This window comes from Coregonus clupeaformis, unplaced genomic scaffold (assembly GCF_020615455.1).
Source record: "Coregonus clupeaformis isolate EN_2021a unplaced genomic scaffold, ASM2061545v1 scaf3500, whole genome shotgun sequence".
Lineage (NCBI taxonomy): Eukaryota > Metazoa > Chordata > Actinopteri > Salmoniformes > Salmonidae > Coregonus > Coregonus clupeaformis.
The window spans coordinates 1-16,873 of record NW_025536954.1 but is presented as its reverse complement, the minus strand read 5'-3'; the positions used below and the strand labels follow the sequence as shown (position 1 = coordinate 16,873).

The 16,873-nt window shown below is 42.5% G+C and overlaps 13 non-coding genes across 13 annotated transcripts; all 13 read right to left on the bottom strand.

Moving 5' to 3' along the window:
- Positions 1-222: 222 nt before the first annotated feature.
- On the bottom strand, positions 223-305 carry trnal-aag. The gene has a single exon. It is a non-coding gene; the product is annotated as a tRNA-Leu (tRNA).
- Positions 306-1,114: 809 nt separating this feature from the next.
- On the bottom strand, positions 1,115-1,196 carry trnas-aga. The gene has a single exon. It is a non-coding gene; the product is annotated as a tRNA-Ser (tRNA).
- A 315-nt stretch (positions 1,197-1,511) lies between these two features.
- Positions 1,512-1,594, bottom strand: trnal-aag. Its single transcript has one exon. It is a non-coding gene; the product is annotated as a tRNA-Leu (tRNA).
- Positions 1,595-2,401: 807 nt separating this feature from the next.
- trnas-aga lies at positions 2,402-2,483 on the bottom strand. The gene has a single exon. It is a non-coding gene; the product is annotated as a tRNA-Ser (tRNA).
- Positions 2,484-2,798: 315 nt separating this feature from the next.
- On the bottom strand, positions 2,799-2,881 carry trnal-aag. The gene has a single exon. It is a non-coding gene; the product is annotated as a tRNA-Leu (tRNA).
- Positions 2,882-3,687: 806 nt separating this feature from the next.
- On the bottom strand, positions 3,688-3,769 carry trnas-aga. The gene has a single exon. It is a non-coding gene; the product is annotated as a tRNA-Ser (tRNA).
- A 315-nt stretch (positions 3,770-4,084) lies between these two features.
- trnal-aag lies at positions 4,085-4,167 on the bottom strand. The gene has a single exon. It is a non-coding gene; the product is annotated as a tRNA-Leu (tRNA).
- An 806-nt stretch (positions 4,168-4,973) lies between these two features.
- trnas-aga lies at positions 4,974-5,055 on the bottom strand. Its single transcript has one exon. It is a non-coding gene; the product is annotated as a tRNA-Ser (tRNA).
- Positions 5,056-5,370: 315 nt separating this feature from the next.
- On the bottom strand, positions 5,371-5,453 carry trnal-aag. Its single transcript has one exon. It is a non-coding gene; the product is annotated as a tRNA-Leu (tRNA).
- Positions 5,454-6,261: 808 nt separating this feature from the next.
- trnas-aga lies at positions 6,262-6,343 on the bottom strand. The gene has a single exon. It is a non-coding gene; the product is annotated as a tRNA-Ser (tRNA).
- Positions 6,344-6,658: 315 nt separating this feature from the next.
- Positions 6,659-6,741, bottom strand: trnal-aag. The gene has a single exon. It is a non-coding gene; the product is annotated as a tRNA-Leu (tRNA).
- Positions 6,742-7,548: 807 nt separating this feature from the next.
- trnas-aga lies at positions 7,549-7,630 on the bottom strand. The gene has a single exon. It is a non-coding gene; the product is annotated as a tRNA-Ser (tRNA).
- Positions 7,631-7,944: 314 nt separating this feature from the next.
- On the bottom strand, positions 7,945-8,027 carry trnal-aag. Its single transcript has one exon. It is a non-coding gene; the product is annotated as a tRNA-Leu (tRNA).
- Positions 8,028-16,873: the final 8,846 nt, after the last annotated feature.

Below are 16,873 nucleotides of genomic sequence, written 5' to 3'. Positions count from 1 at the left end.
GTAACTCATAATAATGTCATCACTTTATGTAATGCAATGTTCCCCACGTTCATTTTTATGAAGTATTGCTTCTTTTTAATTTTCTTAGATATTTGCCCAAGAGCAGAATGTTTCAATGAGAGAGTGTTTATGACTACTGGTTATTTCACTGTGTGTAGTTATTTTATCATCTTATTTTCACAACAAAGCAGCGTCACTCCTCTTTGAGAGGCGTTAAAAAACTGTCAGAAGTGGGATTTGAACCCACGCCTCCAGGAGAGACTGCGACCTTAACGCAGCGCCTTAGACCGCTCGGCCATCCTGACTACAGATGCACTTTTGGTATGGGGATAAAGGCTATCGGGTAAAAGTAGACATAGGCATGGCCTCCCGAGAGCGCCACAGAGACCAATAAATGCACCATAGTGACTTGCATGTTCAACATGAGATGGTCATTGGTTTTTATCAATTAAAAACTCCAGTCATGGATTTAACCTCAATATGGCCTTCAATGGGAAAAGCAAAGTAAATCCTAATTGATTGTGTGCTAGAGTGTCTTCAGAATATGGCCATTCTGACATGAATTGTAAAAGACATCAGATAAGACCCAAATAGTTTCCGGAGGTATCGACAACCGTCAGGGTAAGAGTGACAACAGGTCCACATGTCAAAATGGTGGAAATCTTAGCAAATGGCTTAATAGTTATTTATGACAATGGTGTTGTTATTTTTTAGGGTTTATAGAGGGATCTCACCTGTGACCTATGGCTTGACGACACACCTGTAATCTATGCTACCTTGGCCTATAGAGCTAGACGGATGGATAATGGTCCTCTGTAGCTCAGCTGGTAGAGCACGGCGCTTGTAACGCCAGGGTAGTGGGTTTGATCCCCGGGACCACCCATACACAAGAAAAAAAATGTATGCACGCATGACTGTAAGTCGCTTTGGATAAAAGCGTCTGCTAAATGGCATATTTATCTTATTATTATAATGAGGGTGGGATAGACATCCTGCGGCACAATCCCAAATGGACCACTAAACCCTGTCTACATGAAGAGATCTGAGAGGATGTGATTGGTATAAGCAAGATGACCAAACTTCAACCTAGGGAGGGGTCACCATAATGCAAAGCCGTTGTCGGCAGGATTCGAACCTGCGCGGGAAAATCCCAATGGATTTCTAGTCCATCGCCTTAACCACTCGGCCACGACAACTATAAAAAGAAAAACAAGAGGGGGGTTACAAGTGAAGGGCCCTGCAGGCATAGTCTTCAGCAAAAGATCATGTAATAACTAACAGATAATGTAGTAACTCATAATAATGTCATCACTTTATGTAATGCAATGTTCCCCACGTTCATTTTTATGAAGTATTGCTTCTTTTTAATTTTCTTAGATATTTGCCCAAGAGCAGAATGTTTCAATGAGAGAGTGTTTATGACTACTGGTTATTTCACTGTGTGTAGTTATTTTATCATCTTATTTTCACAACAAAGCAGCGTCACTCCTCTTTGAGAGGCGTTAAAAAACTGTCAGAAGTGGGATTTGAACCCACGCCTCCAGGAGAGACTGCGACCTTAACGCAGCGCCTTAGACCGCTCGGCCATCCTGACTACAGATGCACTTTTGGTATGGGGATAAAGGCTATCGGGTAAAAGTAGACATAGGCATGGCCTCCCGAGAGCGCCACAGAGACCAATAAATGCACCATAGTGACTTGCATGTTCAACATGAGATGGTCATTGGTTTTTATCAATTAAAAACTCCAGTCATGGATTTAACCTCAATATGGCCTTCAATGGGAAAAGCAAAGTAAATCCTAATTGATTGTGTGCTAGAGTGTCTTCAGAATATGGCCATTCTGACATGAATTGTAAAAGACATCAGATAAGACCCAAATAGTTTCCGGAGGTATCGACAACCGTCAGGGTAAGAGTGACAACAGGTCCACATGTCAAAATGGTGGAAATCTTAGCAAATGGCTTAATAGTTATTTATGACAATGGTGTTGTTATTTTTTAGGGTTTATAGAGGGATCTCACCTGTGACCTATGGCTTGACGACACACCTGTAATCTATGCTACCTTGGCCTATAGAGCTAGACGGATGGATAATGGTCCTCTGTAGCTCAGCTGGTAGAGCACGGCGCTTGTAACGCCAGGGTAGTGGGTTTGATCCCCGGGACCACCCATACACAAGAAAAAAATGTATGCACGCATGACTGTAAGTCGCTTTGGATAAAAGCGTCTGCTAAATGGCATATTTTCTTATTATTATAATGAGGGTGGGATAGACATCCTGCGGCACAATCCCAAATGGACCACTAAACCCTGTCTACATGAAGAGATCTGAGAGGATGTGATTGGTATAAGCAAGATGACCAAACTTCAACCTAGGGAGGGGTCACCATAATGCAAAGCCGTTGTCGGCAGGATTCGAACCTGCGCGGGAAAATCCCAATGGATTTCTAGTCCATCGCCTTAACCACTCGGCCACGACAACTATAAAAAGAAAAACAAGAGGGGGGTTACAAGTGAAGGGCCCTGCAGGCATAGTCTTCAGCAAAAGATAATGTAATAACTAACAGATAATGTAGTAACTCATAATAATGTCATCACTTTATGTAATGCAATGTTCCCCACGTTCATTTTTATGAAGTATTGCTTCTTTTTAATTTTCTTAGATATTTGCCCAAGAGCAGAATGTTTCAATGAGAGAGTGTTTATGACTACTGGTTATTTCACTGTGTGTAGTTATTTTATCATCTTATTTTCACAACAAAGCAGCGTCACTCCTCTTTGAGAGGCGTTAAAAAATTGTCAGAAGTGGGATTTGAACCCACGCCTCCAGGAGAGACTGCGACCTTAACGCAGCGCCTTAGACCGCTCGGCCATCCTGACTACAGATGCACTTTTGGTATGGGGATAAAGGCTATCGGGTAAAAGTAGACATAGGCATGGCCTCCCGAGAGCGCCACAGAGACCAATAAATGCACCATAGTGACTTGCATGTTCAACATGAGATGGTCATTGGTTTTTATCAATTAAAAACTCCAGTCATGGATTTAACCTCAATATGGCCTTCAATGGGAAAAGCAAAGTAAATCCTAATTGATTGTGTGCTAGAGTGTCTTCAGAATATGGCCATTCTGACATGAATTGTAAAAGACATCAGATAAGACCCAAATAGTTTCCGGAGGTATCGACAACCGTCAGGGTAAGAGTGACAACAGGTCCACATGTCAAAATGGTGGAAATCTTAGCAAATGGCTTAATAGTTATTTATGACAATGGTGTTGTTATTTTTTAGGGTTTATAGAGGGATCTCACCTGTGACCTATGGCTTGACGACACACCTGTAATCTATGCTACCTTGGCCTATAGAGCTAGACGGATGGATAATGGTCCTCTGTAGCTCAGCTGGTAGAGCACGGCGCTTGTAACGCCAGGGTAGTGGGTTTGATCCCGGGACCACCCATACACAAGAAAAAAATGTATGCACGCATGACTGTAAGTCGCTTTGGATAAAAGCGTCTGCTAAATGGCATATTATCTTATTATTATAATGAGGGTGGGATAGACATCCTGCGGCACAATCCCAAATGGACCACTAAACCCTGTCTACATGAAGAGATCTGAGAGGATGTGATTGGTATAAGCAAGATGACCAAACTTCAACCTAGGGAGGGGTCACCATAATGCAAAGCCGTTGTCGGCAGGATTCGAACCTGCGCGGGAAAATCCCAATGGATTTCTAGTCCATCGCCTTAACCACTCGGCCACGACAACTATAAAAAGAAAAACAAGAGGGGGGTTACAAGTGAAGGGCCCTGCAGGCATAGTCTTCAGCAAAAGATAATGTAATAACTAACAGATAATGTAGTAACTCATAATAATGTCATCACTTTATGTAATGCAATGTTCCCCACGTTCATTTTTATGAAGTATTGCTTCTTTTTAATTTTCTTAGATATTTGCCCAAGAGCAGAATGTTTCAATGAGAGAGTGTTTATGACTACTGGTTATTTCACTGTGTGTAGTTATTTTATCATCTTATTTTCACAACAAAGCAGCGTCACTCCTCTTTGAGAGGCGTTAAAAAATTGTCAGAAGTGGGATTTGAACCCACGCCTCCAGGAGAGACTGCGACCTTAACGCAGCGCCTTAGACCGCTCGGCCATCCTGACTACAGATGCACTTTTGGTATGGGGATAAAGGCTATCGGGTAAAAGTAGACATAGGCATGGCCTCCCGAGAGCGCCACAGAGACCAATAAATGCACCATAGTGACTTGCATGTTCAACATGAGATGGTCATTGGTTTTTATCAATTAAAAACTCCAGTCATGGATTTAACCTCAATATGGCCTTCAATGGGAAAAGCAAAGTAAATCCTAATTGATTGTGTGCTAGAGTGTCTTCAGAATATGGCCATTCTGACATGAATTGTAAAAGACATCAGATAAGACCCAAATAGTTTCCGGAGGTATCGACAACCGTCAGGGTAAGAGTGACAACAGGTCCACATGTCAAAATGGTGGAAATCTTAGCAAATGGCTTAATAGTTATTTATGACAATGGTGTTGTTATTTTTTAGGGTTTATAGAGGGATCTCACCTGTGACCTATGGCTTGACGACACACCTGTAATCTATGCTACCTTGGCCTATAGAGCTAGACGGATGGATAATGGTCCTCTGTAGCTCAGCTGGTAGAGCACGGCGCTTGTAACGCCAGGGTAGTGGGTTTGATCCCGGGACCACCCATACACAAGAAAAAAATGTATGCACGCATGACTGTAAGTCGCTTTGGATAAAAGCGTCTGCTAAATGGCATATTTTCTTATTATTATAATGAGGGTGGGATAGACATCCTGCGGCACAATCCCAAATGGACCACTAAACCCTGTCTACATGAAGAGATCTGAGAGGATGTGATTGGTATAAGCAAGATGACCAAACTTCAACCTAGGGAGGGGTCACCATAATGCAAAGCCGTTGTCGGCAGGATTCGAACCTGCGCGGGAAAATCCCAATGGATTTCTAGTCCATCGCCTTAACCACTCGGCCACGACAACTATAAAAAGAAAAACAAGAGGGGGGTTACAAGTGAAGGGCCCTGCAGGCATAGTCTTCAGCAAAAGATAATGTAATAACTAACAGATAATGTAGTAACTCATAATAATGTCATCACTTTATGTAATGCAATGTTCCCCACGTTCATTTTTATGAAGTATTGCTTCTTTTTAATTTTCTTAGATATTTGCCCAAGAGCAGAATGTTTCAATGAGAGAGTGTTTATGACTACTGGTTATTTCACTGTGTGTAGTTATTTTATCATCTTATTTTCACAACAAAGCAGCGTCACTCCTCTTTGAGAGGCGTTAAAAAATTGTCAGAAGTGGGATTTGAACCCACGCCTCCAGGAGAGACTGCGACCTTAACGCAGCGCCTTAGACCGCTCGGCCATCCTGACTACAGATGCACTTTTGGTATGGGGATAAAGGCTATCGGGTAAAAGTAGACATAGGCATGGCCTCCCGAGAGCGCCACAGAGACCAATAAATGCACCATAGTGACTTGCATGTTCAACATGAGATGGTCATTGGTTTTTATCAATTAAAAACTCCAGTCATGGATTTAACCTCAATATGGCCTTCAATGGGAAAAGCAAAGTAAATCCTAATTGATTGTGTGCTAGAGTGTCTTCAGAATATGGCCATTCTGACATGAATTGTAAAAGACATCAGATAAGACCCAAATAGTTTCCGGAGGTATCGACAACCGTCAGGGTAAGAGTGACAACAGGTCCACATGTCAAAATGGTGGAAATCTTAGCAAATGGCTTAATAGTTATTTATGACAATGGTGTTGTTATTTTTTAGGGTTTATAGAGGGATCTCACCTGTGACCTATGGCTTGACGACACACCTGTAATCTATGCTACCTTGGCCTATAGAGCTAGACGGATGGATAATGGTCCTCTGTAGCTCAGCTGGTAGAGCACGGCGCTTGTAACGCCAGGGTAGTGGGTTTGATCCCCGGGACCACCCATACACAAGAAAAAAAATGTATGCACGCATGACTGTAAGTCGCTTTGGATAAAAGCGTCTGCTAAATGGCATATTTTCTTATTATTATAATGAGGGTGGGATAGACATCCTGCGGCACAATCCCAAATGGACCACTAAACCCTGTCTACATGAAGAGATCTGAGAGGATGTGATTGGTATAAGCAAGATGACCAAACTTCAACCTAGGGAGGGGTCACCATAATGCAAAGCCGTTGTCGGCAGGATTCGAACCTGCGCGGGAAAATCCCAATGGATTTCTAGTCCATCGCCTTAACCACTCGGCCACGACAACTATAAAAAGAAAAACAAGAGGGGGGTTACAAGTGAAGGGCCCTGCAGGCATAGTCTTCAGCAAAAGATCATGTAATAACTAACAGATAATGTAGTAACTCATAATAATGTCATCACTTTATGTAATGCAATGTTCCCCACGTTCATTTTTATGAAGTATTGCTTCTTTTTAATTTTCTTAGATATTTGCCCAAGAGCAGAATGTTTCAATGAGAGAGTGTTTATGACTACTGGTTATTTCACTGTGTGTAGTTATTTTATCATCTTATTTTCACAACAAAGCAGCGTCACTCCTCTTTGAGAGGCGTTAAAAAATTGTCAGAAGTGGGATTTGAACCCACGCCTCCAGGAGAGACTGCGACCTTAACGCAGCGCCTTAGACCGCTCGGCCATCCTGACTACAGATGCACTTTTGGTATGGGGATAAAGGCTATCGGGTAAAAGTAGACATAGGCATGGCCTCCCGAGAGCGCCACAGAGACCAATAAATGCACCATAGTGACTTGCATGTTCAACATGAGATGGTCATTGGTTTTTATCAATTAAAAACTCCAGTCATGGATTTAACCTCAATATGGCCTTCAATGGGAAAAGCAAAGTAAATCCTAATTGATTGTGTGCTAGAGTGTCTTCAGAATATGGCCATTCTGACATGAATTGTAAAAGACATCAGATAAGACCCAAATAGTTTCCGGAGGTATCGACAACCGTCAGGGTAAGAGTGACAACAGGTCCACATGTCAAAATGGTGGAAATCTTAGCAAATGGCTTAATAGTTATTTATGACAATGGTGTTGTTATTTTTTAGGGTTTATAGAGGGATCTCACCTGTGACCTATGGCTTGACGACACACCTGTAATCTATGCTACCTTGGCCTATAGAGCTAGACGGATGGATAATGGTCCTCTGTAGCTCAGCTGGTAGAGCACGGCGCTTGTAACGCCAGGGTAGTGGGTTTGATCCCCGGGACCACCCATACACAAGAAAAAAATGTATGCACGCATGACTGTAAGTCGCTTTGGATAAAAGCGTCTGCTAAATGGCATATTTTCTTATTATTATAATGAGGGTGGGATAGACATCCTGCGGCACAATCCCAAATGGACCACTAAACCCTGTCTACATGAAGAGATCTGAGAGGATGTGATTGGTATAAGCAAGATGACCAAACTTCAACCTAGGGAGGGGTCACCATAATGCAAAGCCGTTGTCGGCAGGATTCGAACCTGCGCGGGAAAATCCCAATGGATTTCTAGTCCATCGCCTTAACCACTCGGCCACGACAACTATAAAAAGAAAAACAAGAGGGGGTTACAAGTGAAGGGCCCTGCAGGCATAGTCTTCAGCAAAAGATCATGTAATAACTAACAGATAATGTAGTAACTCATAATAATGTCATCACTTTATGTAATGCAATGTTCCCCACGTTCATTTTTATGAAGTATTGCTTCTTTTTAATTTTCTTAGATATTTGCCCAAGAGCAGAATGTTTCAATGAGAGAGTGTTTATGACTACTGGTTATTTCACTGTGTGTAGTTATTTTATCATCTTATTTTCACAACAAAGCAGCGTCACTCCTCTTTGAGAGGCGTTAAAAAACTGTCAGAAGTGGGATTTGAACCCACGCCTCCAGGAGAGACTGCGACCTTAACGCAGCGCCTTAGACCGCTCGGCCATCCTGACTACAGATGCACTTTTGGTATGGGGATAAAGGCTATCGGGTAAAAGTAGACATAGGCATGGCCTCCCGAGAGCGCCACAGAGACCAATAAATGCACCATAGTGACTTGCATGTTCAACATGAGATGGTCATTGGTTTTTATCAATTAAAAACTCCAGTCATGGATTTAACCTCAATATGGCCTTCAATGGGAAAAGCAAAGTAAATCCTAATTGATTGTGTGCTAGAGTGTCTTCAGAATATGGCCATTCTGACATGAATTGTAAAAGACATCAGATAAGACCCAAATAGTTTCCGGAGGTATCGACAACCGTCAGGGTAAGAGTGACAACAGGTCCACATGTCAAAATGGTGGAAATCTTAGCAAATGGCTTAATAGTTATTTATGACAATGGTGTTGTTATTTTTTAGGGTTTATAGAGGGATCTCACCTGTGACCTATGGCTTGACGACACACCTGTAATCTATGTGTAACCCTCTCACCAGGCTCGAATTTGACTCTCAAGATATTACCTTATTTAGAATATCTGAACAGCATGGGATATTAGGTGAGAAGGACATCTCCAATAAGAATCCCTATTGTAAACTTGCTAGGGTGAATGACAAATAGGGTATTAACTCAGATAGAATGATTATAGACTTGGTTATTGGTATAAGGATATGCTTTCCCATGCATTAAATGAAACTGAAACAGTAAATGACTCCACCAATACAACAGACATAAGGTTCAATATCTATATTAATGAAAATGTTCAATATATCACATCAAAAGAAATACAAATTATAAACCCCCAATGATTTTCCCACAACCCATGTCCAAATTATTTGCAAGCTTGCTTAAACCTCTGGGCGCGTTGGAGCTCATAAAAAAATGACGACATGCATAAAGTCCCGAAGTCCACCACACATTTGTAGTTACTCACTACTTGTAGATAATGCCTCAGCAAAATATAGTAGTTCCGTGCAGGTGTCCTCACAAGATCCACAGCGAACACAGCTATCAATGCAGCCAGTAATCCGTAGCAGCAACAGACATCCGTTGGAAACCCGAACTCGTTGGTCGTCACAAGCAATTCTCTCCAAGTCTTGCACGATGCTAGGCTAACCTCTAGGATGTCGAATGTCTCCACAATGTGACGGCAGCTTCAGTCTCTACTAGGTCTTTCTTAACGAACTAATAAACACTTTCTTATAGAAATAAAATCAGGATTTCCCTTTAAAACAAACTCTGTAGGTATAGTTTTGTTTTTATCTTTATCGCTTTCCTTGGGTCGCTTTTTTTTCTTCCCAACGCCACTAACGTCTCTCCTCTTTCTCCTCTCAACTTTTTTCCTCTCTTTTCTTCCCAGCAACCAGTCCACTCTCTCCATTGGCCACAACTTAACAAGTTACCTCATTGGTCAAAACTTTAACAAGATACGTGAGGAAATTTAAACTTAAAAATAAACCAACCTATTTACTTGTACATTTTTTTTTAAACATTGCTTCAAAAGAAATGCATTAATGACATTACAAATCAGGAGCTATTCGATCACCTTTTAAATCTAATACCAATGAATTATAACAAATAAACTCTATACTTGGTTTTAGCAAGGTATTACACTCTCCCCCCCACCAAAATAGGCATGTCCTCATGACTTGTAAACATAAGTGAGATGTAATGACAAGTAAATGTTCAACTCTTAACTACAACCTACAGCTGAGACAAACCTTGTTAGATAATTGAAAATGAGATACATTTGTGTTTCCCTTATCCAATCCACTTGTACAATGTGGAACAATATCTGACAACTGGGGCTATACTTGGAACTCCGGGTTTATCATAGGTAAGTAATACAGGTGCTTTTTTACTCTCTGAGATCTTCTTATCCCCGGTCCTTCCATTTCCTCCGAAGTTTCCACTTCTCCCTGAACTTCTCGTTTCCTCTTCTGTAATCTCTTCAACTGGAGTTAGATGCCTCATTATCATCTACTTCAACTCCAGTTGCGACCTCAGCTTCTTGACTGGATCTCTTTTACTTCCAGAACTTGGTCTGCTCTTTCAGGTTCCCCTGTCATTTGATTCCAAACTATGTCTAAGTCCAAGCTAAATGGTTCCGACATCTCTCTTCCACTTCTCGGCTTATACAGTTTGTATTTGGCACTTCATACCATACTCCGATGTCTTCATCTTCTGAGTCAAAATCCCTTCTCATCTTCTGGATTCTCAACCTCTTCAACTTTCTCATCATTCTGAGGAGTACAGTTTCCAGGCAACTTTTCATTTCCCTTTCTCTTCCTCCTTCTTTGCAGGGTCCTTCTACCAGGTGTTGGTTCTATGTTAACCACAGGTTCTATGCGCACTTTCTGCCCCAGTGGTAGCAGGTGGTTTCGATGAAGAATCTTAATGGGTCCATCTCCAATTTCAGGCTTCAAACGAAACACAGGTAAGTTTGACATCTGACTTTCCACCACATATGGCGTAGAGGCCCGTGATCTGCCAGCTTATGTTTTCCTTGCAGTCCTAGATTCCGTATGAGAACTCTGTCTCCAGGCATAAGTTGCGTGTAGCGGATCTTCTTATCATATCTCGCTGTTTGTTTTCTTGGTTTTGCTTTCCAGCAGTGCTCTCAGCAAGTTTGTAAGTAGCTTGTAACTGTTTCTTCATATCAGATACATACTTGAGATAAGTTCTCTCTGAAGAGCTATCACTCGAGACTCCAAAACAAATATCAACAGGCAATCTAGCTTCACGTCCAAACATCAAAAAATATGGCGAATAGCCAGTCGCTTCATTCCGACTACAGTTATACGAGTGCACTAGATGCCCAACATACTGACTCCATTTGTTCTTTCATTGTAGGATCAAGAGAGTTCCAAGCATGTTCAACAAGGTTCGGTTGAATCTCTCCGGTTGCGGATCTCCCTGAGGATGATATGGTGTTGTCCTTGACTTTTCCACTCCAAGCATATTCAGTAGCTCATGGATGAGTCGACTTTCACAAATCTCTACCTTGATCACTATGCATCCTCTTGGGCAGACCATAATGGATGAAGTACCTCTCCCACAATACCTTGGCGACCGTGGATGCTTTCTGATCCTTCGTAGAGAAAGCTTGGAGCGTATCTTGTGTAATGATCCGTAATGACAAGAACATTCGCTGTGTTACTGGAGTCTGGCTCAATGGACAGGAAATCCATACACACAAGGTCCATAGGTCCATCGCTTTGCATATGACCAAGCGGGCGCAACTATCTTTGGAAGTGTTTTCCTCTGTACACGCTGAGCACAGGACTTACAGTACTCTTCTACTTCCATCTTCATGCGTGGCCAGTAGAACCGGTCTCTGACAAGTCCATATGTCTTGTCAAATCCTAAATGACCTGAGTCATCATGCAGCGACGTGAGAACCATAGTTCTGAACTTCTCTGGAAGAAGTAACTGGCTCACGCACGAGTCTTGTTTGGCGGATGTGTGATCCTGTACATAACTCCATCTTCCATCTTTAGCTTCTCCCACTCTCTCAGGAGCAAAGAGATGAGTGGATGTTTTGTCTTGGTCACCCTGGTGATATCATGTTTATTAAGAGCAACCCACATCTCTCCTAAGCAAGAATCTTCTTGTTGCGATGCAGAAAGTTCCATAGTGCTCAATCTGGGCATGTTAGACTTCAGCATGCTCAGGTTACAAGTATGTGAGGCACAGCATGCATAGAGGCTCCCAACTGATCAATCACTCTACTATGAGATGATCCAGGAGTTATTCTAACAACATTAGACATCTGGCACATGGCTCTAACACTCGGATGCAGAATGTCTCTCCAATCTTGTTCCACTGCATATTGCTGATGAGGGCGGCGAGATAAAGCATCGGCATCTATGTTCTGCCTGCCTGGCCTGTACTTGAGACTAAAGTCATAGGTAGACAACGCAGCCAGCCAACGATGACCAGTGGCATCCAGTTTTGACGGACGTGAGGACATATGTCAATGGGTTGTTGTCTGTTCTAACCTCGAACTTGACCCCATACAGGTAATCATGTAGTTTATCAACCACGGCCCACTTCAACGCAAGAAACTCTAACTTGTGAGCTGGGTAGTTGCGTTCAGAAGCGGTCAGGCTTCGACTCACAAATGCCACAGGACGCAGACCCTCACCTTGGTCTTGGTACAGTACTCCCACCCTAACCCTTCACGGCTAGCATCTACATGTAGAACGTATGGTAACTGAGGATCAGCAAAAGCTAACACAGGAGCTTTTGTGAGGCTTTCCTTCAATGTCTCGAATGCCAATTCACACTTCTCATTCCACCTTGATCCAAATGGTTCTGAGTTGTTGAAGTAGGCTTTCACCTCTTCCTTGGGCTTTCTCCTTTCTTGCCTGCAGGAAGATATCCACATAAGAGCTGATTCAGGGGGTAACTCACTTTAGAGTAGTCTTTCACAAATCTCCTGTAATATCCACAGAATCCTAGGAAAGAACGCAGAGCAGTCACAGTTTCAGGCCTTGGCCACGTGGTGACAGCTTCAATTTTTGATGGGTCTGTGGCACTCCATTCTGGGATATGATATGTCCAACATAGTTGACAGATGTGCTGCAAAACTGACACTTGTCAAGGGACAGTTTTAGGCCTTCACTTTTCGAGGTCCAACACCTTGAGCAACCTCTGCTCGTGTTCTTCCAGCGTCCTTCCAAACACGATTAAGTCGTCAAGGTAAACAAGAACTTCGAGTAGATTCATGTCTCCAACTGTCTGTTCCATGACACGTTGAAATGTTGCAGGTGCTCCGGACACACCCTGTGGCATCCTCTCAAATTGGTAAAATCCAACTGGACAGATAAATGCAGTCTTCTCTTTATCTGTGTCACCCATTGGGATTTGATAGTATCCGCTCGGAGATCTAACACACTGAACCATTTGCTCCCACTCAAACATGTCAGAGCATCCTCCACACGTGGGACTGTGTACTGGTCGGGAACAGTGCGCTTGTTGAGGGTCCTGTAATCAACACACATGCGTATGGTGCCATTCTTTTTCCTCACCACCACAATAGGAGATGCATAGGGGGCTTCTCGACTCAGATATGATCCCAGAACTTTTCAAGTTATTTAGATGCTTCCTTACATCTTCAACATCAGCTGGAGCCAAGCGCGAGATCTCTCCCCTAAACGGTTTGTCTTCAGTAACTCTGATGGTGTGATGAGTACTCTTTGAACAACCCACATCAAACTCATGTGTTGAGAACACTTCTTTCCGTTCCATCATCTTTTTCACATAACCTCTTCTTCCATCCCTCAGGCACTGGAGAATCTCCAAAGTTGAATGAAGAAGACGTCAACTTCTCAGATGAATCCTGCTCGTTTCAATGGAAACCCAGGAGCAATATCTACAGGAAACAGATGAGCAATAGGCATACCCTCGTTTCAGAGTGATCTCCTTTGTCGAGACATTCCTGACAGTAAGGGTGATTCTTCTAGACGACACAACTGCAAACCGGTCTGGATTTCAGGCCTCACTAGTAATTCTTCAGGGAACCGGGGGTTCTTCAGGCCTCTCTACCAGAAGGGTTTGAGTGAAGGTACCCCAGGAAACTGGAATTCCAGTAACTCTCGCCTGCCCACCAGGTGGCAGGGTGACAGGTTTTGTCTGTGCAAACCAGACCGTTCCTCCTCTTCTCATCATCATCAGTTGAGCTTTCTCTCATCCTCTCTCATATGCCTCCTTGATAGCAGGATGAACTTGTAGTGTGCCAAGGAAACCTTCACCTTCCTTTTCTCTGCAAGCAGTCATAAGTCTCTTCACTACAGACGTATTTGTGCCGACCAGAATAGACACGTCACCTTTCATGGCCGGATCTGGACATACCAACACAAGTGCTTCAATGGTCTCTGCTACGCCTACAACCGATCCCGAGAACTCAAGCTTGAGCGACAAATAGCCATCATATGGATACTGCTCAGAGCTAAGGCCCCATATCTCTAAGTTTCCATAGGAATCAATGGCAATGCGTCAGGTACTTGTCATAAAAGGATCTGTAAAGTAGAGTAATCTGAGAACCACTATCTAGTAAAGCTTTAGTATAAACACCTTCAATCTGTACAGAAACGACAGAACTTGGGCCAACTAAACCTGTAGGTAGCATGTCTTTCATGTCTTCATACTTGTGGTACTTTGTGGAACGTGGTCTTCACCGGGACGTCCAGGCCGCTCCCTACTGGGTCCTCTGTAGTTTCCCATAGACCGTTTTTGTTTGATCAGGCGTGTGTTGACTTTCCTCAAGTTCTCTTCACCTTCACAGTTTCTCTTGAAATGGCCATCTTCTCCACATCTATAACAGAACACTCCAGGGTTTCTGTCGGCCTGTGTCTGTTCTTGTGATGGATTTACCCTTTTCTTTTTTGCTTTTAAGTGCAACATCTGACCTTTGTGTGTCAGAGTGAGCTGCTATGACGTTAGCAGACATGAGACGGTCATTTCAATTTTCAAACCTTTTAGCTCTTTTTCTCAGCACTTCTATCTCAGTATTAGCTTCTTCACAAAACTGTAGCAACAGGAGCAACAGCTGATGACTTCACAACACTCTTCGTTGTGTTCCTGTCTTGAATCATGTCCTCCTCCTCCCTTACCCCTGCAGCAGCTCAGTAAAGGTTGGTGGATCACGCAGCTTATAGGTCATGCGTACGAGCGCAACCATGTCATGTGAGGATGCACCTCTCGCTACTTGGCCAATGCGTGTGCGATTCATCTCTGACAGCTCAATGCCTCCTTTTTCGATATACAGTGTGTAGCAATTTGTCAAGTCTCAATAGGTAAGCTGAAAGCTTCTCTCCTTCACTCTGGAATGTGCTTCTGAACCTTACCATGAGATCAGGTGCACTTTCGTGGTACGAATGCGGTTTCTAGAGCCTTCATGTATTCGATCGCTGTAGCATGGGGTTTCCGGTCCTAAAGAACCTCACAATGTCAGCAGCAGGCCCCTCTAAGACTTTCTATTATTCTCTGTTTTTTCACATTGTCGGTGCACTGCCATTCCTCTAGAAAATGGGTGGTTTGCTCAGCCCATGCATCATACTCTTCCTCTCCACTAGGAGTGGCTTCACACCTGAGAACATACGTAGCTTACGGTAACTCTGAGTCTCAGATGGCACATTGTTGCATTTTTCTACCAGTGAACTTATGGCAGTAACCAGTTCAGCGTTGAGGTCAGCACCAGAGGGACTTACCAGGCCTTTTAACATCAGCCACAGTCTTCCTTCATATCTCAGAAAGGATAATAGCTTTGCCTGGAAATCTCCACCCTCTCTCTCAACTGGAGATGTGACTTGTGAAACTACATGTACAGGCCAGGGACCCAACTCTCCAGGTATCCCTAACAACACTTGGCACAGCTATTTCGATTAAGGTTGTTTGATATCTCTACCAAAACATACTGCTTTTTACCAGCTGAATAGGAACAACGACCAAGCGAGTCTAATTTTACCAAAAGCCTTAACATAAGTCAGGAATTCCAGCAGAACCTCATCAGACACATCATCTGTAACACTGCTAAGGACAACTGCACGATTAGTAGCTAGCTGTTTCTCCTCTACACCAGGTAATAATCTCTTCAACATGCATGTTGTAGGTTTATGCCTATACAGCAATGTCAGAAGAAAATCCAAAATTTCAATTCAAAATTGTCAAATGGGGAGTCAAAAATATCCCATCAACAATAACCAAGATCCCGGACGAGCCCCAAAATGTAACCCTCTCACCAGGCTCGAATTTGACTCTCAAGATATTACCTTATTTGAATATCTGAACAGCATGGGATATTAGGTGAGAAGGACATCTCCAATAAGAATCCCTATTGTAAACTTGCTAGGTGAATGACAAATAGGGTATTAACTTCAGATAGAATGATTATAGACTTGGTTATTGGTATAAGGATATGCTTTCCATGCATTAAATGAAACTGAAACAGTAAATGACTCCACCAATACAACAGACATAAGGTTCAATATCTATATTAATGAAATGTTCAATATATCACATCAAAAGAAATACAAATTATAAACCCCAATGATTTTCCCACAACCCATGTCCAAATTATTTGCAAGCTTGCTTAAACCCTGCGCAAAGTTGGAGCTCATAAAAAAAATGACGACATGCATAAAGTCCCCGAAGTCCACCACACATTTGTAGTTACTCACTACTTGTAGATAATGCCCCAGCAAAATATAGTAGTTCCGTGCAGGTGTCCTCACAAGATCCACAGCGAACACAGCTATCAATGCAGCCAGTAATCCGTAGCAGCAACAGACATCCGTTGGAAACCCGAACTCGGTGGTCGTCACAAGCAATTCTCTCCAAGTCTTGCACGATGCTAGGCTAACTCTAGGATGTCGAATGTCTCCCACAATGTGACGGCAGCTTCAGTCTCTACTAGGTCTTTCTTAACGAACTAATAAACACCTTTCTTATAGAAATAAAATCAGGATTTCCCTTTTAAAACAAACTCTGTAGGTATAGTTTTGTTTTATCTTTATCGTTTCCTTGGGTCGTTTTTTTCTTCCCCAACGCCACTAACGTCTCTCCTCTTTCTCCTCTCAACTTTTTTCCTCTCTTTTCTTCCCAGCAACCAGTCCACTCTCCCATTGGTCAAAACTTTACAAGTTACCTCATTGGTCAAAACTTTAACAAGATACGTGGGAAATTTAAACTTAAAAATAAACCAACCTATTTACTTGTACATTTTTTTTTTAAACATTGCTTCAAAAGAAATGCATTAATGACATTACAAATCAGGAGCTATTCGACACCTTTTAAATCTAATACCAATGAATTATAACAAATAAACTCTATACTTGGTTTTAGCAAGGTATTACA